The sequence below is a fragment of the Sturnira hondurensis genome, unplaced genomic scaffold, assembly GCF_014824575.4.
Source record: "Sturnira hondurensis isolate 20B ecotype Veracruz unplaced genomic scaffold, ASM1482457v3 Scaffold0008723, whole genome shotgun sequence".
Lineage (NCBI taxonomy): Eukaryota > Metazoa > Chordata > Mammalia > Chiroptera > Phyllostomidae > Sturnira > Sturnira hondurensis.
The window spans coordinates 267,264-290,689 of NW_028081354.1; the positions used below are offsets into that span (position 1 = coordinate 267,264).

General features: G+C 50.0%; 1 protein-coding gene across 10 annotated transcripts in view; it reads left to right on the forward strand.

Moving 5' to 3' along the window:
• The window catches only part of ATP2B2 (ATPase plasma membrane Ca2+ transporting 2), a 467,640-nt gene that overhangs the window by 251,738 nt on the left and 192,476 nt on the right, over positions 1-23,426 (forward strand). For 8 of the 10 annotated variants that reach the window (XM_037055596.1, XM_037055586.1, XM_037055589.1 and 5 more), the window contains exon 1: positions 22,286-22,900. The exons of the other annotated variants lie outside the window; for them this stretch is intronic. The gene's annotated coding sequence lies outside the window, so the exon portion shown is untranslated. Of the gene's footprint in view, positions 1-22,285; positions 22,901-23,426 lie in introns of those variants that run through there. 10 annotated transcript variants of the gene reach the window in all.

Here is a 23,426-nt window from a genome sequence, read left to right on the forward strand (position 1 = left end):
TACAGGGAGTCCTCAGAACAAAAGCACTTCCAGGTAGCCAGGACTGGAGCCAGGCACCACCGATAGGATCAGAAATGTCAAGTGAATAGTGGCCCAGGAGGAAGCCATGACAGAGAAATGCCCACCACCCACACTGCTTTTGGCAGAGGACACTGTTTACCAAGTACACAGCCCTGAGGAAACCAGCCCATGGCCCCTGGTGGCCAGCCATGCTCCCCCGCCCCTCTCCACCCGGCCTGCCCCTTGCTGATCCAAAGGCCAAAAAGGGAGACAGCCCTGCTGGCAGCTGGAAGCAACCAGACGCTGTGGCCACTGCGCAGGGTGTAGCCGCAGACTGCAGACGTCTGCAGTGGCTGTTGGTGCTGAAGCCAAAAGGTCAGAATAGAGGCTTATGTCTGTGGCCTGGGACTCAGCAGGGTCTCCAGGGGATTTGCCACCATCTCCAGCCCAGGTATGGGAGGGTGGGTTCACTGGGTACTGCCCATGGCCCTGGACTTGCTGGTCCCCTCAAGGGCCTGGGTTTCCAGGGCAGGGGATTTCGGAGATGGAAACAACTTAGTGTAAGGGGAGGAAACTTCAAGTCTTTGAATCCTGGGCTGGGAGGGAGGCCGGAGGATGTGGCCTGGTCCACAGGGCCCCTCTGGAATCGAAAAGAAGTCCTGTTGGCAGCACAGTCTCTAGCTTGTACTGCTCTATATGCACCCTTTCTCCAGAGGGCTGCTAGAGTGTGCAAGAAAGAGAGCTTTGGAGCCAGACTGCCCAGGTTCAAATCCTGCCACCCGTGTACAACTTGGCACCTTTCCCTCCGTCTCTCTGTGCCTCAGTTTCCCACCCTGTTAAATGGAGATGGTAGTAACCATACCTATTTTACTTGGCTGTTGTGAGGATCAATTGAGATGATAAATACAGCCCCTTAGCACAGGTAAGTGCTCCATGGTTCTGAGCATCGTCACTGTTCCCTGTTCCTCTGTGAATGTGGACTGGCCTTCAGAGACCACAAGGTCAGCACCGGAAGGAAAGTTAAGTTATTCTTCAGGCTGCCTGCCCATTTTACAGGTGCACCTACAAAGGTACAGCCTAGGTTATGACCTAAGCCTCCAACTCATGCAGATCAGGATTCAAATCCTGAGTCTGTAAATTTTTTGCCTATGAAGCCTTAGACAAGTCCTTGGCCCTCTGACCTCCATTTTTCATATATGAAGTGGGGGTAGTTATGGGACCTACTTCATGGGATACACATGCAGGGCTTATCCTGTACCTTATACTTCAATTAGGAGCCACTGTCACGACCACCACCATCATTATCACCATCATTACTGTTACTATTTATTGGTGGTGGTAGTGTTGCTATTGTTATAATTAATACCAGGAAAGGGAGGTTCAGAGAGGGAAAGGAACTTGCCAGTGGTCACTCAGCAAGTCAGAAGGTGGGACAGGCCCCCAACCTGGCCTCCTAATCCCTGATCGCCATTCTTTCTGCTCCCCTCACCATCTCATTGGCCTTTATTGGTCTTTGTTGCCTCAGCACATCCTGCCCAGAGCTTGGTTTGTCCTTACAACAGGTCTCCCTAAAGCATCCGAGACCCCTAAATCACTAACTACATTGCTTCTGGGCATAGGTCTGCAGGTGTACACGGGAGAAGCTGGCATCTCCCAAAAGGCTGGGCCAGTAGAGAGCTAGGTGGGACATTACCTTCTTGCATGATTTCCATAGCCCCTTTCTAAAAGCCCTCCAGCATCCCCACTGTCCCAGAGATCCTTGGCCAAGGGGAACCTCTGAGGCACACAGGATGCAACTTTTGAGGGCATATCTCAGAACTGCAGAACTCCTTGCACCCCAAGGGGCTCCTTAAGAAGGGAAGGATCAGGACTCCAACTTTTACCAAAGTTTCCTTGGACACTGGAATTAGGTCTAAGGGTCATCCTCCGGGGCTCTCGTTTCTATTAACAGATGTAGGCCATCTCTGCAGGCTTGTCTCTGTCTCTTGCACCATCTGGCCATCAGAGTTTGGACCTTCCCTAGAAGGGAGAGATGGAGACACAAGAGGAGTCAGAGCAGGGGGGTGGTAGGGTTTGCTTTAAGGAGAAATAAGAGTGTGTACTTGTTTTGATAATGTAAATATGACGTGAGCAATAGTAATTGTTCCCATTAATTGAACACTTACTATGTACCAGCCAGTGTGCTAAGAACTTAAGTATGTCATCTCGGTTAATCTTTGCTACAGCCACATCAGGTAGAAAATATCAGTACACTCATTTTACAGATGAGTGAACTGCAAGGGGCTTAGTTATATAGCATATGGTGACTACAGATGCAAAGCAGATGATACCAAAGAATGATAGATTCGGAATGGAATATAATGGAAAATCTGGGGACTGTGGCAGATTAGAGAGTGACATTCAATTGGTTTTTTTTTTGTGGGGGGAGACACATGATACATATCCATTAAAGTGGGTAAAGCATATTAATCTTAAATGTAATACTTAATGGTTTTTACATATACTTATACATGTGACCACCACCCAGGTCAAATTGTAGAATACTCTAGTACCCCAAAGGTGTTCCTTTTTTTTTTTAATTCTGTCAAACTATCACAAACCAAGGAAAGCCTAAAAAGACATGAGGACTAAATATAATGTGGTATCTGGATCAGATCCTGGAACAGAGAAGAAAAATTTAGGTAAGAACTAAGGAAATGTGAAGCAAGTAGGGACTTTACTTAATATTAACATTTCAATATTGATTTATTAATTGTGAAAAAATGTACCATACTAATATAAGCTGTTAATAACAGGAGAAACTGGTTGTGAAGTAGATGGGAACTCTCTGTGCTTTTCTTAGAAATTTTTTGGTAAATCTAAAATTCTTCTGCCCTAACTGTTGTGGCTCAGTGGGTTGGACATCATCCTGCAAACCAAAAGATCCCCAGTTTGGTTCCCAGTCACGGCACATACTGGAGTTGTGGACCAGGTTCCCAGCTGGGGGTGTGTGAGAAAAAAAACAATCTGTTTCTCTCATACATCAATGTTTCTTTCCCTCTCTTTCTCTCTTCCTTCCCCTCTAAAAATAAATAAATAATATCTTTTTTTAAAATAAAATTAAACTGTTCTAAAACAAAAATTTATTGGGGAAAAAAAGAGCAAAATTCATCCTTGGGCTGGATCTGGCCTTTGGGCTGCCACTTTGTGACCTCCAGTGGTCTAATGTTCTCATTTTACATATGGGGAAACTGAGGCTCAGAAAGGAGCGGCCCCTTGTGCTGGACCCCACCCACATAAGGTCAGTGGCAAAACAAAGGCTAAAAGGCTGGTTGGTGCTCCAGCTGTAAAGAGTGGGGTCTGGGTGTGGGTGGGGGGCTGCTGAGGTCTCCCTGACCCCCTAAATACCTTGCTGAGCACTTGCCTCACCCTGCAGGAAGCTGCCAGGGGCCTCCCAACTTCCCCCTGCTGCCTCCTCCCAAGCTTTCCAGCACTGTTAGTTAGAAACCGGTTCTTCCACTGGCCTCAGCCATAGAGTTGTCATGGGCAATTCCTCATCTGACAGCAGAATGTCACCCTGCTGCCCCACCCAGCCTCAAGGCACCTTATAGGTATCCCCCATGCCCAGCAGTAGTCTTAGTATTGGTTGGATAGATGAGTAAAGAAATAAAGGAGGGAAGAAATCAATGTCAAGGGTGGGTATCTGGGGGTGTGCAGGGGAAGATAAAGTGTGCCAACAACACAGACTCTGCATCCGAATGGCCTACAAAAATGCCTGGCTCTACATAGTCTTGGACGAGCCACTCAGTCTCTTTGTGCATCAATCACCCTAAAATGGAGATAATATAGTACCTGTACCTTACAGAATTATTGAGAGGATTAAGGAGTTGATTAACATATGAGGGAGAGAAGTAATAAATTAGGAGAGGAGCGAAGGAGAAATAGGGGAGGGTGATATTTAGTTTTCATATTGGGACATGGAAACTTGGACAAAGCCATAAGTCTGGCCACTCAGGAAAGGGTTGAGTGGTATCATACAGTGGTTAGAGCACAAATTCAGGAGCCAGGCTACTAGGGCTCAAGTCCCAAGACCACCACTTACTAGCCAAGTGGCCTTGGGTAAGTTAACCTCTCCGTGCTTTTGTGTTCTCATCTGTAAAGTGGGTGTGATAATAGTGCTGCTCACCTCACTAGGTTGCTATGAGAATTAAGCAATTTACTGGTATGTCAATAGTGCTTAGGACTATACCTGGTATATTTAAAACAACATTTGACATATAACAAGTGTTTGACAAGTAAATGGGAAAGATTTTATGCAAGAAGCCCACTCTCTTCCCTGAAAGGACCTGGACTCACCAGGTACTGTAAATCACTTACCTCTTGAATCTAGGCAAGAACTCCCCTTAAGGAAGTCAGATGAGGAGAAGGCTGAACTGGTAACCAGCTGCCCATCTCTATGGCGTCAGCCACCTCCAGCCAAGCCCAAAGTCAGCAGCACTTCCAATACTTTAAGAGAAGCCAGAAATCTAGATTCTTATGCACAATCTCCCAAGTTTTAAACATTGGCACTTAGTTCAATTTTATTTTAAGCTCTGAGCAAAACAAACAAATTTATTTTAAGCTGGCTATTCTCCCAAGTGGCTGGTTGGCAGCTTCTACCCCAACCTAGTCCTGCTTTCTTTTATTTTTCTCCTGCATTGTAGAGAAAAAGAAACTGAGGCTCCGAGAGAAATACTTGGACCTGTTGTATCTGACCAATTGGTGGAGCCAAAAGCAGTCTCCTAGTTCCCCAACCCTGGTGGCAAGCGACACAGGAGTCCCCAGGGTATCAACCAGACTTTGGACTGTGTGAGAGAGGAGACCCCAGGGAGGCGTTTCCCCCTCAGCCCGGGGTACTTCCAGTAGCAGATTTGAAATGTGGTTATCTGTTAACCAGATGCCATCTGTACCATGTGTGTCAGGGGTGACGCTGAGTATAAAGCAGGGGCCTCCCCCACTTCTAAAGCCATAGGAAGGACACCCACCCTGGGCTCTGGTGGAGCAGGTAAGGGACTCCAAAGAATCTCAGGCTGAGAGAGGGAACCATCAGTGAACTCTATGGTCAAAAAAGTCACTAAATGAGGAAAGGAGGGAGGCAAGTTTTGGAAGGAAATTTTGGAGGGCTGTTTTTTGGGAAGAGCATTCATTTACAGCAGCGCTTTTCATCCAGGACACTAGAAGAGCCACACTGGTGTGCCACAGAATTTTTAAACCATGTACTCCCTGCTTATTTCATCAGGACCACTGACCTCTCTCCCCTTAGACTGTAAAAAATGACAACAGTCAACACAACAATAGTCATTCGGTGTGAATGAATCAAAGCTATACCCATTTTTGTCAGATTGGCAAAAAATGTATTTTGGTGTGTGCGCAGAATTTCAGTAATTTAGTTTATATGTGCCATGAGATAAAAATGGTTGAAAATTGCTGATTTACAGGCTTGTAATACTCTGAACTGTTGAAAAACTGTTCTTTGGTTCCCTCCTACTTAATCTGTCTGCACCTCTACTTTATCATCTGTCAAATGGGATCAAAATTATACTCATCTCCTAAAGTTTATGATGAGAATGGAATGAGATGACATGTACAGAGGATTAAACAATACAAATCAGCCATTGTTTTTATTGTCCACAGCAGCCAGCCTGCCTGGTTGCACTAGTGGTGGCTTGAGAATCTTTCTCTCTTAGCCTTTCTTTACCCTAAGTCTACATGTGCATGACCTTAGCTTTATCTGGAGAGTCAAGTGCATCTACCAGCTGCAGAGCACCTCTTAGGGGTCAGGTTTTGTGCGAGCCTCTTCCACTATTTTTTCTTCCTTCACCTCAGAGCAGCCCTGGGAAGCCAACACCATCACCATCTTTTCAGATGAAGAACTTGAGGCTCTGGAAGGGAACATGACTTATCCAAGGTCACGCCTAGGTAGGGACATGATCTTGAGTAAGCCCCATTACCTTCATGAGCCTCCAGCTTCCTCATCTGTAAAAGGAGGTTCAGGACACCCATCCCAGGGCTGCTGTGAGGATCTATGAGGTAATGAGTTGGAAAGTGCATGGTCAGCTGCAAATTTCAGCCAAATAGACATCAATGTGAGTCCTGTGGAGGCCTGTTCCTGTTTGGGGTTCAGTGCATTTTGGCAGCAAGAGCTATGGAGAAAAGTTATTTCAAATGTCTTTTCCTTGGGTGGTTTCCAAAATATATCACCTCCCTCCACTAACAAGTGCAAAACTGGCTTCTGCAGGGGCTATGTTCAAAGCAAGTAATGTCAAGTAGAATAACCTGAGAGGTAGAAAAGAGATGGCAGTGATGGTCCCAGACTGGATCACAGAGAAGGCCTCAGGCTATAGAATCCATCAGATGTGGGATTAAATCCTGGCTCTTCCACTTGCTAGCTGTGAGACCTTGAGCCAGCTAGTTAACCTCGTTGAGCCCCACCCAAAGGATTGTTATGATAAGGGGATGAGAACAGCAGCTGAGAAGAACCAAAGCATGGGGTCCACAAACATCCAGTGAGACAAGTAGGGGCTGCAGACCTTGCATGGGGTGGACAGCAGGATAGAAACTAGTCAAGGGGCCCAGAAAAGGATCAGCTACTGAACCAGGAGGGGAACACTGGTCAAGTGGGGCTCAACAATACATACACCCTGGACCATGAGCAGCTGGAGAGCAGGCTCTATGTGCTTTTCATCTCGGTAGCCTGGCTCACAACAGGTGCACAGCGTACATTTTAAAACTGAATTTGGTATTCACTTTCCTTTCTGCCTCATACCCATCCATTTAATCTTCCTTGTCTTTTAATAACCAGCCCCACTCCCCCACCCCTGTGAAGTGTTTAAGGACTCTAGCCAGCTCTGGTATCTGACAGATTTGGGTTCAAATCCAAGCTCTTCCCTTTCTGGCTGGGCAGCCTTGGACAAGTTACCTCTCCTCTCTTACTCTCAGTTTCCTCTTCTATAGACGGAAGATCCTGCCTCCCCAGCAGTTACTGTAAGAGTTAGAGATGATGTGTGGGAAAGCACTAGCAAGGCCCCTGGCATGTAAGAGGTGTTCTGAAAGGCAGCAGCAAATGAGTGTGGCCCGTGGCCACCTTTGCTTTCTCTACTCACACACAGACTGAATTCCTTCAGGCGTTCAGAATTTGTCTTTCCATCTCAGATGGTGCAATACAAACACGTGGACTGTATACATCTAGGAAGAGTGAAGTGTCACCTCTGTTTCCACAGTGTCTTTACACAATTTCCCCACTGCTCCTATGTTGGTTGGACATGGTGGGGTTAACAGCATCCATAAAACATCTCAAAAATGAGCTTCTACAGGCAAATCACATGGAATCAAGGAGCCGACCACTCTTGGGGACTAACACATCCATACTTAATTGCTAACACCATCCAGTGGCTACAAGTTGATGAGTGTCTGTAAATATTTTCAGGGCGATGGTTCACAAATAAAAAGCTTTCTGGTCCCCAGTTCCATGTCTTGTTCTCGAGGGTGGCCTGTAAACTCAGCACTGTTGCTTGACTATTTGTGGGTGCTACTCTGGTACCATTCTGCGGGTCAAGCTGAATTCCCGAGAGGTAGGACTGGCTCTCTCTCTTCCCTGTGGCTAGGAAACCCACTAAGATGGGGCCTGTGAGGCTGGAACCCATAGAGGGGCAAGTTTGGGATGTGTGTACCCTTGAGTCTGAAGCTGGCAAAGGTCTTGGGCCAGACCTTGTCTGTGTCTGGCTAACATTTTCTCACTCTGCATTCAGTGCAGACCCTGTTCTGGGATCCTTGTCCTCAGAACTGGGAACAGGGTTTGCCCTGTGATTAGCTGGGAAAATCCAGCTTTAACACCTGGCACTGTTGGAGTATCACCATAGCCGTCTCCACGGGCCTTACAGAGTTTATCTGTAGCAATTTAGGCTCGTCACCACCCTCTGTAGCCATTGCTGATGTGTTCCCTGCAGAGGTCACATAATTTGGTTCAATATACAGCAACATGCAAAGGCAGATCTCAGCCCGTTCTCAGCCCCTCCAGCCATCTCCTTCTCTGCACTGTTCTCAACCTGCCTCCTCAGGCAGTAAGGGGTTTGCCTAACCTCCATTACCTCGAAAGACCAGAAGTTGGAGTTTAAAACCAGCCTCCCACCCCCACCTCTTATCACCTGCTCCAGGGCTGGTTCCCACCCACAGCTCTCCCTCTGGGCCCCAAAGCTAATTACAGGCTTCCTTAAATCATTCTAAGGTAAAACTAATTAAGTCAGGGTCATCCACCAGTTTACTGGCTAGGACAGGCAATCCGACACCTCTTTCACTCTAATATCCTGAAACCTTGGCTTGTAGCTTCATTTGAATTTGAGAACTGGGTTTTATCACGCAGGGCTGATTTTAGGAAGCTCAGCAAAACGGGACATTTTCCCCACTGCTTCTTTGCACCATATCAGGGTGAAAATGTGGGCTCAGGTTAGGGGCCTAAAAGAGCAGAGTGCAGCCAGATCTGTGCTGCTAGGGGAAGGTATGTGTGCAGACAATGTAGGCTATGGCTTCTCCTCGGCAACTCCTCACCCACGGGGGCGCCCCCATTCACACCAACAACCCTGTGGCATGAGCAAAAAGCCCTGCTTCAATCCCAGTCCCGACACTTGCTCGGTGAATGCCTTTGGGCAAGAGACTGCCTCTCTGTGCCCCAGTTTTCTCTTCTGGTAATGATAGTGCCTAGCTCATAGAGTTGCTGAAAATTAAATGAGATAACATCTAAAGCAGGCAGTGTGGAACAAGTGCTGAGCCAATGTTTGTTGAATGAGTAAATGACTACAAATCCACATACAGATTAAACTGGAAACAATATTAGTTCTTTTGTAACTGAATATTCATGGGACACAGTACCTAGCTTCCTAAAATCTCTACCTGAGTAAATTCATTGCATGGTTTCTCTCTTTGAGATGCAAGGGTGAGAGAAGTCGGAGGTGGGTGGGGGCCCCAGGGGTGGGAACTGAGGACTCCACTCCCACAACCTGCTCCTCCTTTTTCTGGGCCTCAGCAACTCCCTCTGTGCAGAGAAGCCACTTGCTGACTGGCACTCAGAATGAGTGACTTGTGACAGAGGCAGGGCCCACCTCTGATTCTCAACCCCTTCCTGCTCTGTTCCCTCATCAGCTGTGTCCTCACTAACTTCCTAGAAGGGGCCAATGTCCAAGACCAGTACGTGGCCTTCATTATTTGCCACCACCACACCCTCGGGCACTTGACTGCAGACAATGAGTGACATGCTTAACTAATTAAGGAGACCCCCAAAGGCAAAAAGCACACAGGGACGGTCCACTGATGGCTGAGAACCCACTCTGTGCCATGGCCAGCTCGGTGCTGAGGATACAGACTCTGCTGTCTGGTTTGAATCCCAGATAACTGTGTGGCCTTGGACAAGTTACCTAATCTTTCTGTGCTTCAGTTTTTCTCTGAAAAATGGGCGTCATAATAGTATATCTCTCATAGGGTTGCTATAAGAATTATGTGACTTTATATGTGCCAAGGCTTAGAACAGGGCCTGGAAATTGGATGGCACTCCCCAAGCATTTGTCATTACTCATACTTCAGAGCCAGGATCTCGCTGAAACTCACCACAGCCAGCCCAGCCTGGGGGTCCAATGGCTCCCATCTAATGAATGCAGTTCAGGGATGGGAAGCCACTTTCCCTGGTTGCCCAGAAAGAAACCCCTGCCACACTCCTCTCTCTCAGTGAGGACAACAGGGCTGGGGCGGCACGGAGGTGGCTAAGAAGAGCCAGGCCTCCCTCAGAGGCGCAAGCAGAGTTGGGAGGTGGCTATAAATATGAGAGGCGAGGGGCTTTCTAAGTAGGCCAGGAATGTGTGTTAGTCATTGAGGTCAGGGCGGGCAGCAGCGGCTCTTGGCTGGGAAAAGAGTGTATCCAGGAGTGAGCTCTCCCGGGCTCAGGTGAAACCAGATGAGTCAAGGAGGAGGGTGACAAGTGGTGCTTAGCTAGGGGATGCTCAGGTACTGCTGGCCTTTTTCACTGGGGTGGGGGTGACCCCCAGAAAAGCCTCTCATGCTCCTTCTACTTTCCAAGAAATCCTTCTATAACCCAGATCAGATCAGCCACCAAAACCTACCAGCAGGCCCCAGGCCATGGCTGTGGTTCCCAAACAGCAGAGCCCGGGCCACTATTCTGGGTAGTGAACAAGCCCACCCATCTTTATTTTAATAGCTGTACACTTATTTTAATGTGTTAGAAAATACAGCTGTGATCAAATCTATGATCTCGTGGCTATGAATGATGAAGATGATACTAAGTAGGTATATATGTTTTCAAAAAAGGGAGTTGATTTTTTTTAAAGAATGTGAAGTCAGTGCTAGTACATGTGGAACCAGCAACACTATTACTGAGGGTTGGGGGCTGTTCTGGATCACAGGCAAAATGCTAACCTCCTTGCTGTGGGGTTCCAGTTGCTTTCTGTGACTCCCACCCACACCCAGCCCTGTCTTTGCCCAAACATCCCACGTACTTGCACCCCACCCCACCTCCACTCTCACTGTGCCTACCACCTGGAATGCCTTTCCTGTCCACCTATCAATGAGCAAGGACCAGGAGAGATGAGCTCCTTGCTGGAACCATCACCAGGCCAAATGGAGGATCCTCCTCCCGGCCAGCCCAGGCCCTGTCCACACACTGCCACTCCCTGCAGTGCGTGAGGGTTACCGTAGTTGGGACCATCTCTCCTCAATGGTGATGGGGAAAAGCACAACCTGGGGGTATCTGTTTTCCTTCCCACTGTGCCCAGCCCAATGCTGGCACCAAGCACAGGCCCCAGAAGCAGACACCTAGTCACAGTCTGGATCTGTCACTGCCTGGTGCTATACCATGCACGATGCGACTCACCCACGGGGCTCAGTCTTCCCCCTTGTCTGTCATATGGGGGCCAACAAGCTTCCTTCCTTGAGGAGGGAGTGGTATGTGGTGTCAGGGAGTTTGTTCCACCTTAAGGTACCTAGAGGCACTTGCCTGACAGGTTGTCAGCACTCCACAAATACTGACTCTGATTATTCACATCATCAAGGCTATGGTCATTACTGGGGGCCAGTGGATATGCATTGAGTCCACAGTGATGCAGGATGGAGGGGAGGGAGATCAGACTAGAGCATCTTTGTGTTTAGGATCCAGAGAAAGTTCTCAGTACCTGTTTACCCCTCTCATTTTGAAGATGGGAAAACTGAGACTGCACCCTGGAACCAGGGCCCAGGACTTCCATCTATGGTGGTTCACCACTACCTGCCTCCCAAGACTGGGGGCAGAGGTAACTGAGGCCTGTACTCACCTGCCTAGCAAGACACTGGAGCCTCCCGCCCCTGCCTCCCTCACCTCTTCAGCATGGACCAGCGAGACCCAGTGAGGAATTCCAGGGCCTGTGGCTGGCAGGAGGATTCTCACTTCACTGAGGCAGTGAATCAAAAGCCTTATTCTTTACCGATTCCTCTGATAGGTGGGAGCAGACATGACCTTTGTCATTTGTTATTTTTAGCTGAGCGGGCAAGGAATGATAAAAACCTGTACGGGAGCTGACTATAAATAACATGCCTGTGGCGTATTTTTTTCAACACATCTAAAAATTGTAGAGCTAAACAAGCCTTGCCCTTCAAAGCAGAATCACAGAATTAGCATGGCACTTTACAATCAGCAAGCCAGTTTCACAAAAGCCATCGCTGAGGATCACTACACAGTTCCCTGGCAGAGACACTTTTATTGTCCCCATTCTGCAGATGAGTAAATAAGAATGAGATTGGCCCGTAAAGCTGTTGGCACAGTGCCTGACGCAGGACGAGAGCCCCAATATATAACACTGTCCTTACTGTAGTATCTTTGAGAGGTCAAGGAGCTTGTCCTAGAAGAAGGAAAGGAGCAGGACCAAGACGGACCACCATGGGGCCACCTGTCTCCAAAAGCCACAGGCCACTGGCTGCTCGTAGGCTTTATGAAACCAGAGGGAGAAGAGGTAGGTGTGGAAAGATCAGAGGAGTGGGCGTTGTGGATCCATCAGGATGAGAGTTTGAGTGAAAAGGTGGTGGCTGGAGAGCTGGAGGCAGAACTTTAAAGGGTTCGGCAACAAGGGAGGAGCAGAGAGAAAGTAATTAGCCAACAGTTTTCTAGGGCAGTGCCCCACCAGAGTCACTTCATCTGACCCTGAAATCCCTCTGGGCAGAGCAGTGATCCCAGGCAAGCCCCATGGCAGGAGAAGATGAAAACCACCCAAGGGCCCGTTTCTAGTGCTGGGTGGGCAAGGGCAGTGGCAGGGAAGAAAAAGTCAAAGGTGCAGAGCAGAAAGGGGATTCCGGGACACGAAAGGCAATGGGCTGTGAACAGCTGCACTGAGCTTCTGCCCAGGGCTCAGTGGTGTGCAGTGAACATGGAATGACCAGCTCTCAAGAGATGGGGGCCCACTTTGTAGTATTTGTTGTTTGGGAGGTGTTGGTAAATGCTCCCATCCTGGCAAATTGCAAGCTACCAACACAAGACCATCAGTATATACAGTCAACTCTTTTGAACCAATACGAGCAACTGCAGAACACCACTGGGCAAGACTGCCACCACACCAACCCTCCAGGATAGGATACTTAGGTCCTGCTTGCTTCAGGGGGAGAGAAGAGGGGCTCTGGGGTCATTTTAAGCAACCATTAATTGTGCCTGTAACACATGACATTCAAGATATTCTAAATGCAGTATCTCAGTTAATTCTCAGCACAATCCTCCAAGGTAGCCATTATCTCCATCTTACTGATAGAGAAACTGAGATTCAGAGAGGTAAAGTAACTTTCCCAAGGTTACACAGCCAGTGAGTGGAGGAGCCTGGATTTTAATCTAGGTATGTGTGAGTTCACAGCCCATTCCCCAGCCATACACCAGCTGGCCTCAAGCCAGGATACTTCTGGAAACAGAATTGGGGCTGGGTTTTCAGGCAGGAATTCATCAGTGGGCTTCTCTGTGGGAGTGGCAGCTGAGAGCCCTGACCAAGTCTCAGAGGAGGTGGTTACCACCCTTGGAGGATGTCCTGAGAGGTTTGAGACACCCCCACGTGGAAGGGTGCAGAGCAGCAGCACAGTCTTCCCCTCCGTCCAGGGCAGAGCCATCACGTGGCACCTGCTTCCCTCCTTCCCATCTTTGCAAATGAGCATCCCAAGAAGCCTTGCTCTAGGAGGCAGTCCCCATGTTGATGGGCATGTAGTAGGGGCTCAACTGATGCTAAAGACATGAAGAAAGAAACCAATAATATATTCCTATTCTCTGTCATTTGTTGGAAATCAAAGACTAGATTTCCTATGACTTAAAAGTGTTGTCACCTTTGTAGAAAAGAAATGGAGAAGCAAAACGGACTGCTGGGCACCATACTATGTGCCCCATGCATACATGTATTCTTTTAAGCCTCTTCACACTCTCATAATTGCAGGTATTATTGTTTCCACCTCATAGACTAGAAACTAAGCTTCAAATTGACCAAGTGATTACCCCAAGGCCACCCAATACTAAGTGGAAGAACAGGGATTCAATCCTGTGTCTCTTTGATCTCCAAGCCCCTGCTGTACTGTGCTGTGTCCCCTAGAAAAAAATAACACCTTATGTCTGAGAAGCTGCTTTCAGTTTGCCAAAGACCCATCCATGTCCTTCTTGTATGTCATTGTTGCCAGTCAGCCTGTGGGTGGGCAGGGCAGGGAAGCTGGTAGGAGAGGAGGGCGGGCTCAGTACAGCAGGACACCCCCTGGCCCGCAGCAGTTAGTCCTACCCCAGCTGGCTCCTGATCCAGTGCTTATCCCCCCTTCCACGGGGCAACCCTTTGGGGGCCTTGTAGTGAGAGAGTTGGTCCAACCTTCAGGGCAGTCCCATCCACAGAGGGCCTGCACAGTGGGACAGCCAGGCCTGGAATGTCCCCACTGATGCAGGGTCTCCTTGGAGGGTGGTCCTGGCCCCTGTGCAGATGCTCTTTGGAGTCATATCTGGTGAAGATGGGCTGTAAGCAACATAGCCTACAAGGTGACCAGGGAGGTGTTTCTTACAGGGTTAAAAGGCTGTCCTGGAGCCAGCCCTCGCCTCCCAACCCTGGCCTTGTTGTGGTGTGTCCAAGGCAGGTGGCTGCCCCTCTTGGGACCTCAGGTTACTCATCTGTAAAACAGAGGGTAAGACTGACAGAGAGATCTGGCAACACTTCCAGGCCTTGATGTGCCAAAATTTCACATTAACCAATTCCACGGGCAGATCCCAAAAGGAATTCCCTCTGGGGAGATGTGGGAGGCACTCATGAGGACGAGGCTCTGTCAGCATTACCCGACCTTCCTCAGGCCCAGCTCTGGCTCCGTACCCTGCCTTCACCCTGTTCCCTCCAGCCACTTGCTGGGCACCCTGGCAGGGCCTAAGCATTCCCCAGACCTGTAGCAGGGTAGTGATGAAGATGTCTGAGCCCAGACCCCAACACCACCCCTAAGCTAGCCAACCTTGGCCAAGCTACATGACCTCTCTGTGCCTCGGTTTCATCATCTGTAAAATGGGAGTGATAATCAGACTACATAAAGGATAGGAATTAAAGGAGCCAAGACATGAAAAGTTGTTAAAACAAACATTCCCTGGCATGTAGTAATTGTTTACTCAGTGCCAATTCTCAGTACTACTATTTGTAATAACTCATAGTAATACCACCTCTCCTACCCAGCAGCTCTCAAGTGGGGCTACAATTAAGGGCCATCTGGGGGCCAAGAGGAGGCACTGGATTGAGAGTCCTAAGCCCGGAGCTCTCATCTCAACCACCCACAACCCCTTCACTTCTCCTGAGCTCAGTTTCCTCTTCCCTCAGGTAGCTCCCCTCAGTCCCCAGCACATTTGGGACTCCATTAATACCTATTGGATGTTCTTGTCCTCCTGGCTCTGGCTCTGTATGAGCAGGACCCCTTTCCTGCTTGCTGATGTGTCCCCAGCTCAGAGTCTGCTCCAGGCATTGTTGGAGGTGTTGCCTGTGGAAGGTGTGACGTTACTGTGGTGCAGCTGTCTGACTACAGTGTGGAATTCTACCACGTGGCAGGCCCCTCACCAGTTTAATCCTGAAAACCCTTCTAAGTTTCCTCCTTTTCCTGGAATAAGGACAGGAATCTGTACCATGGTCCAAAATGCTCCTACCTCCTCTCCTACCTTTTCCCCACACTTTTTCCCTGCCACCATTTGGTCCTCCTTTAAATCCCTTGAGAATTATTAAGCTATTTCCAGCCTCAGAGCCTTTGCACATGCCATTCCCTTTGGGAGCAACATCACTTTTACCTAGTGAGCTTCAGCTCAGCCTGCAGACCCCAGCCTGGTCACCACCCCCTTGGGAAAACATTCTGTGATTTCACCTTCTACTCCCGCCAGAGACAGCCAGGTCCTCCTACAGACTGTGCTCATGACCTCTGCCCCTTCATCTCCTGCCTCTGTGTAGACTTACATTGGTTTGTGTGTTCACTTCATGTCACATCTGTCCTTTAACCCTCTCAAGAGTAGACACCGTGGGCTTTTCTATTTACTGCTGTTTCCTCAACACCTAATACAGAACCTAGCAAATAGTAGGTGTCAGTGGATATTGGTTGAACAAATGAGCAGGCAGAGAAGTTGGAAGCCTGCCTGTTTTACAGATAAGGAGCTTGAGGCCAGAGAGATTAAGGGACTTGCGCAGAGTCTATCACAAAGGAATAGGTTTGGAACTAGTCCATCGAGTTCTAGTTCCCAAACTCCTGCCACTCTCCCCACCCCACTCCCTTGCCACCTTTGGATGCAATGAAAGACCCTTTGCATCCCAGAGGGAGAAGGCAAAGGCCCTGTTCCTCTCAGAGCCCTGGCTGCTTGGAAACCTCATAAGGGGTTGAGTCCACACCCCACTGCACCTCTGAGAGTCTTTCAGAAAAGATCTGAGTTCTAATTCTCAGTTCAGGACCAGCTATGTGATCCTGAACTCTTCACCTACACTCTCCAGACCTCAGTTTCCTCATCAGTAAAATGAGAGTGATACTGCCCACATAGCAGGTCAAGTGTGTGTCCATAGTATGTGCATTAGTACACAGGAGCGTGCTCGGCAGAGACTGCTGATGCCCCTGTGGACTCCATCCCACTCTGATGATACGCAGACAGCTGAGATGGCCACATTTCATTCCCCAACTTCTCATTGGTTACAGTCCCAGCAGTGTCCAGCCATCTAGTCAGTCAGCCTGCAGCTTTCTTGATTGTCACCCCCTCTTCTCCTATCCTCTGAGAATGCTCTTTCTCTGCTGGGTCCTTACAGCCTCCTCAGCAGGAGCACATCCTGAGAGATCACAGGATGCGTGGCAGACAGTGGTTTGAATGCTGGGTCCCGCACCACACAGCTGTGCACCCTTGACCAGACCACTCACCCTCTAAGTTGAGGCCTAATAACATCTAATTCTCCTGGGGTAGTGATGAGGAATAAATGCCAGCTCATGTGTTAAGTGCCTTGGCACATAGTAGGGGCTCAGCAAATGCCAGGTTCCCTTTCCTCTTCTCCTGACACTCCCTCAGTTATCATCTCCACTCCTCTGGGGGTTTTTCCCCCTCTTCCTACTTTTCTCTAGGGAGTCAGCATTCCAGCAGGAGGGAAAACACACGCACACACACGTACACAGAAATGTTAACTAGGAACCCCAGCACAGTACCTCACATTCAATGAGAGCTGGATATATATTTGCTGACTGAATAATCCAAAGGAATGCATTAGTAATGGTGAAATGTCAGGCTGTAGAGGGAGCATTTAGGGACAGGGGCTCCTCTATGAGGTCTCAACTCACCTTGAGTCCAACCCTGGACTTAGACCCCCTGGTACCAGTTGAGACATCTCTGGAGAGGGTGGACAGGGTGTCTGAGTAAAGTTGGGGTCTTTCTTTCCCCTGCCCAAGCTGGACATGCAGAGGAAGCCCTGTTCATTGACAGGCTCAGGAAATAGCAACTCTCAAGCCAGGACCTACAAGTAAATGCAAAGAATATTTCTAGAGCCACAGAGAGATACAAATACTAGTTTAAAACCACCAAGGGAATTGCTTTTTCATTCACCAAACCTGCCCTCATCAGTTCAATCAATATTTATTGAGGCTTTGTGAGCAATAGTAGTGATACAACAGGCAAATGAAACCCATTCCCTATCCCCAGAGAATCCCCCAGCCTGATGGATAAGACAGATGCACATAAAAAGCTTAATTGCAAGAATTCTTGGTGGGGAGGGGTGATGGAGGTGAAATTGGTAAAGGCTTCATGGAGGAAGAGTTGCCAGATCTGAGTCTTGAAGGATGAGTAGGCATTCTCCAAAAAGAAGTGGGGGGTGAGGGAGAGGCATCCCTAACAAAGTGGATGGAGCATGCAAAGAAGCAGAGGCATGGAAACGCAGGGGTGTGTTTGAGGAGCAAGGGAGGCTTGGTGTAGGCAAAGCAGACAAGGCAGTGGGAGGGATCTAGAATAGCCGTCTATGCCACATGAGCCAACGGTAAGGAATTTGGGTTTTATGCTGAGTGCACAGGGGAGCCAAAGAAGGGTTTAGAGGAATCGAGAGAGCTCTTTAAGGTGGAGGGGGTAGGTAAATGGGAGGAGGATGCAGGAGGAGAGGCAGGGAAACCAAGGTGAAGAGTCAGGATTGATAGATGGGAACTTTGACCTGTATGTATGTGTGCCACTTAACTAGGTGTCACTAACCCAAAGAGGTAGCATAGATGAGACTGTTTCCCAGGTTTGGAAAAGGCAGCCTCCTCCAAGAAGTTCTCCCAGAGTTAGCTCTTGACTCCCTAGGCTCTGTGTTCTCCCAGGAGAGAAAGTGCCAACTCACTAATTGGCCCCTGTTCCCGGCCTCTCTGAGGGGTAACAAGGTCAAACATCATGACATGCCTGCCTCGCCCAGCTAGAAGGGTAGGGTAGGCCCTCCAGGCAGAGGATTTCTGACCTGTGTGGTTGAGAAGACATGTCCACAGTGGTGGGAAATTTAGGTTACATGTGGCTCCCTGGACAACATAGGCTCTATGGGCTAGGGATGGAGCCTCACACAACACTGGTTTCAAGCCCCAGTTTCCCTACTACTCTATGGCCTTGGGCAACATCGTTTCACATCTCTATGCCTCTGTTTCCTTCTATAAAATAGGGGTAAAAATAGAACCTACCTTTTAGGATGTTGTGAAGCTCACACCATATGAGACACACAGTAGGATTTCAATGCGAATAGTGTCTGGAGTTAGTCCTCAGTCAGGTCTGTACCCTCCTTATTGGGGAAGTAAGAACAAGGAGGAGGAGCTGGGAATTGGGGGCCTGGGTTGGAGTCTCAGCAGAGCTTCCTGGGCCCTAGAGACCAGCCCCAACAGGTGGTATATGAGAATGATCATACCCCAGTGGGATGAGGGTCTGGAAGAGACTTACCCCCCTAACATTTCCCAGGAGCCATTCAGAGAATCTGATGCCCCCTACACCACGTGTTTCTATTCATCACAGCCACCCTTCTCCTTTAGCTTTCCAGCCTGCCAAATAGGTATAATTATCCCCTTTTGCAGATGAGAAAACTGGGATTCTGGGAGGTTAAGTCATTTGCCCAAGGTCACATAGCCATAAATGAAGGAGCTGGGTTTCAAATGCAGGTCGCTCTGGGCACAAAGTTCCAGCCCATTTGTCTGAGAGAGTTTTGGACCATGGTGGGAGGGGAGGATGGGCCCCCCAGGAGGTGGAGGGGAGACTTGGGATAAGCTGGGCCAGGTGGCCCCCAGACACACATTTCTTGGCCCCTCAAGGTCAGGGGATCAGGGGCCTAGGGAAGCCTGAGCTGTGTGCCGCACATTTGGGTGACTTTAGGCAGGAACAGAGGGAAAGGTCTAGAGTTCGAGTGGGACAGATCTGGGTTCTAATTTGGCTGTCATTCTCACTTGCTCTACAACTCTTAAGCAAGTCATTTGAGGTCTCCAGGCCTCAATTTTCTCTTCTGTAAAATGGGAAGAAACCCAGTTTCTCCGAGAATAATGTGGTCAGACAAGACAGGTATATGAGCAACCTTTGGAAATAGATTCCTGTCCCCTGAGGGACCCTTGCCAGCATCTCTTTGTAACAGCAACCAACCCAAGAGCTGCTCTAGGATCCCTGCCCAGGTATCAGAAGACCCTGAGCTGGGCAAGGTGAGAACAGGTATAGCCCTCATGCCTACTTCCTCTCATTATAGAAAGTGATAGAGAGACCGTAGCTTACAGAGCCAGCCTCTGAATATATCTGATTCTGCCTCCATCAGACCTGTGTGGACCTACCTCATCTGTCTCCTTTGTGCAGCTTGCCTCCATCAGACCAGGACAAGTTGCCCACTCCCATCCCTAGACAGACTGACCCTCTCCCTCCCCACACTGCCCTGCTCTAGGATGTATTACAGTGGTGAAAATGTGATCTGGCCACCTAAATGCCATTTGAAAATCAAATTAGTCTAGCTCTCCCCTCACCCCTACCTATTTCTCTTGCCTTCCTCCAACGTTGGCCAGCCTCCTCACTCTCTCCCCTCTTCCCTGTGGGCAACTTTGACCTATTTGTTGTTCAAGCTTCCCGGAGTTGCAACACTAACAGCATTGTTTGCCTGATTTCACAATACCTCTGCCTGTCCAGTTCCCCCTGCCCCCCAACATATCCTGGAAGGACAGGTCAGGTGTCCAGGTACATCTGCTGCAGGAAGGGGAGACACAAAAGGTAGGGCAAGGAACAAATGTCTGAGATCAGATTCTACACTCAAGGATTACCCTGGGCAAGTCGTGCTTTTCTTGAGGCCTCTGTACTCAACTGTAAAATGGGAGCATTGCACAGGAGTCCTTGAAGGTCCTTCTAGTTCTAGTATTTAATTAATCAAAATCACACAAAGGCAGATTCATTCAAGATTTTACTATCATATCTTCCACAGCTGGGAGCTAGGACTCTGGAGACAGCTAATGTGGTGATAGCCCAATGAGGAAGACAGATGTGTAGCCCATCACAATACAGTGTGGTCAGAGGTAGATCATGGGCATGAAATAATTCTGTCAGTGAAATCAGGAAAGATTGTCTGAGAAAGGGACACTTGAGTTGGGCTTTGGAGGATGAATTTCTATTCAACCTCCAAAAGGGTTCATGGGCCTAGCATAAGAAAAAACTTTCCAACTATGCTGTTCAATATTTGGGCTGTCTCAGAAGTTGAGGATATTCTGTAACTAGCGTGTGGATACAGAAGTACACAAGGCCACGAATGCCAAGGAGATGGGAGCTTAGCCAGGTACCAGTTCTAGTCGTAGATTCAGGGAACCAAAACCCACAAGCTCCTGAGAATTTGAAGTCTGTTGGTGAAGCCCCAGCCCACCCCAAACAGGGACTAGTGAGCAGGCAGGACTTAGGACTTCCAAGCAGATGTATATGGGGACTCACAGCTGACCCACACCATACTGCCCTTCACACATTAAGCCAAGGGCTTGAAGTCCCAGTCTTGGGTCACAGGCTTGGCTTACCCTCTCCCAGCTGAGAGAACTTGTCCTGGCCACCGCTTGCCTCTGAGCCACACTCGGCTTTCTCATCTGTAGCTTTGGTTCTCAGCGGCCACTCCAGCAGTTGCGAGGATTAAGTGATTTACTGTGTTGCAGGTGGCCTTTGCAAACTATTAATTGTGCTGGACATCAGAGGGATTATTATTGTTGAAATGGTGGTTCCTAACCAGCCCCTTGAGGGGCTGTTTATTCTGTAATCTGGGAAAGTGATTCCCCCAGTGATGTTACAGTAGTAACAGTGGGATTCAGGGCACAGGCTTGTTTGCTTGGACCACATGTGAGCCGCAGTAGGCCTTTCACCTCTGCCCTTCCTTGCCCACCCTCAACCCAGTCATCTCAGAACACTTTTACTTGGCACCATGTTGAGGGGCACAGGCTGCCCAACCCCCCAGCCCCCGGTCTTGGAGAAAAGGAGACTCCTGACCTGGCCCAGCCCTGAAACTGGGGCTGACTTAGAAGTCTGCCTGGAGGGAAGCTGGTAGAGCCCCTGACCTGTACCCACAAGAAGAAGGCCAACATGGGAGCTCCCTGTCCCAGGCTGTTGGTGAGCAGCTAGAGCCTTTCTGAGAGGTGGCCTGGGCTGCTGTGGTAGCATAGCCAGGTACTTGCTTTGCCTGCCCCAGCAAAGACCAGGGCCACCCAGTGCTCAGCATCCTTCGTTTCTTAGCATCCTCCCTTAGCATCCTCCCTCCCAGAGTGGCATTGAGGCCACTCTGCCTGGCCCATAGGTAGCATGGGACCCTTTGGTGGGGCTTGGGGGTGGGGGTGAAAAATTAGGGGTTATCAGCCTGTTCCTGCTGGCAAGGGCCCTGCTGCTGGTCCTCTCAGCTCTCTGCTTCCTGTGGCCCCTCTGCCTGGCCGGGCTCTGATTTTGGTGCAGTGCAGACTTTCAGCTTAACGAGACAAATTGATATTCTGTGCCAGCCCAGGGATGGAGCAGCAGGCAGCTCGGGACACTCTGGCAGGCAGCTCAGAAGTGGGCAGGGGATGGGGGCAGGGGAAGGAGGCTGCTACCATCTGGAGCTGCCTCCTGGGGCAACTCCTACCCCTGGCCCCCCAACCCCCTCCATGCTGACAAGTGCCCTGAGACATGTCCTGAAGGTCCTTTCACCTTCAGTGCCCTCCTTCCAAGCAGGGCACCCCCTCTTGGAGGGGGCGGGGCAGTGAAGAGGGAGGCTCCTAAGTCTAAGAGAAGCCCCTTCACCCACTGTGACCTCTTAACCTTGCTCCTAGTGCTGTCCTCCCACCATCCTGTATTTAAAGGGGCAGCAGTTCTGCCAGAGATAAGGCAGGAAAAAGTTGGCAGCTGGCTAGGGGGATTCCATTTCTACAGACTCCTCTTTGGAGTTCCCCTGGGTGCTCTGGACATGGTCTGTCCCCCAAAATGGTCAGCCCCCAAACTCATCGCAGATGTCACCTCAGATTATGTAAATGCATAAAACATATGCAGACATCCCTGCCAGTGGGCACCTGTCAGCAGAGAAATCACCCCTTGAAGGGGTCTTCTGCCAGGCCTGCAGCCCAGCCCCCACCCCAGGTCGGGGTGCACATGGCCAGCCAGCAGCTAGGTTGCAAAGGTAGCTTTTAGATAGCAGCAGGGAACTCACTGCAGGCCCTGCAACCACAGATGTGTTTGATCTGAGTTAAGTCCATTCCTCCCAGCAGTGACCTTTGCCCCTCAGGCATGGGGGTGTCCTCACCAAAAGGGGCGGGCGTGGGGGGCGGGGGCAGATCCCCCTCCCAGCCACAGGAGGACCCCAGAAAGAAAGGGAGGACTTAGACAAAAGTGAGCAAAATCCTCCCCTCTCTGCTATCACTACCGCACCCCTTCCACCACTGGAGGGACCCCCTCCCCTCCGGCTCAGCCCCAACCCTACCCTCACCATGCCCTTGACATTCCCTCCTACTTCGAGTGAGCGGGCAGATTCCTGAGACTTTGCCAGCTTTAGCTCTTCATGATCCCACGGGAGGAATTAAAACCGCAAACAACACCGTGGTGGTTCGGTCCACACAACCCCCCTCCCGCCCCCTACTCTCCTACTCCGCTCCCCTGTGCCCGTAGCAGAACAAGCCCTCTCGGAGGCCCGCCCCTGTCCTCCGGCCCCCTCCCCCAGCCTCCGGCGCAGCGGCAGGGGCGGCCTCAGCCTCCCCGGGGATCGCGTTTTGCCGGGGCGATGCTCTCCTAGAAGCCGCGCCGCGCCTCCGCCCCCCGCCCCCCACCTGCTCGGGCGGGATGGTACAGTCTGCAGAGGCACCGGGCACGCTGGCTGGGCTCAGCCGCGGCACCAGCTGCCGCACCGCGATTCCGGGGCTGCCCGCCTGTAAACCATGCCGGATTTGTGCTGATTTTCCTAGCCAAGTAAGTACCGGCATCCCCCAGCATGAGAAAATAAAAAATAAAAAGCACCCCATTCTGCTCTCCCCTTCCTCCCTCACCCATTTTATTTTGTTTCATTTCATTTGCTTTTTCTCAGCGCTGATGGTGGTGGCGGTGGCAGCGTGGAGGGGGTTGCGAGCTGGGCTTGTTTATCTGGCAGCAGCTGAGGCTGCATTGGGAGTTGCTGCTGAGGGAGACACTAGTGTGAGGAGGGTCTGTGTGTTGGAGGGAAAGGCTGGGATGCTGGGGACACAGGGAGGGAGGCCTGGGATAGGCAGATGCCTGGGGTCTCAGGTAAATTCCAGCAGCCTGTGGACAGCAGATGCCCTCAATGGATGTTACGCAAGGACCAACAAGCTGGTGGCAGGGAGGGGGTGGGGGGGCAAGGTTCTCTTCCCTCTGAGGTGCTGGACCTGGGGTAACAGAGGACCAAGAGGTACCCCTGCCTGCCTCAGCCAGGGTGCGGGGAAACAGGCAGCAGGAGGCCCTGCGCAGAGGGTCCCCTTGG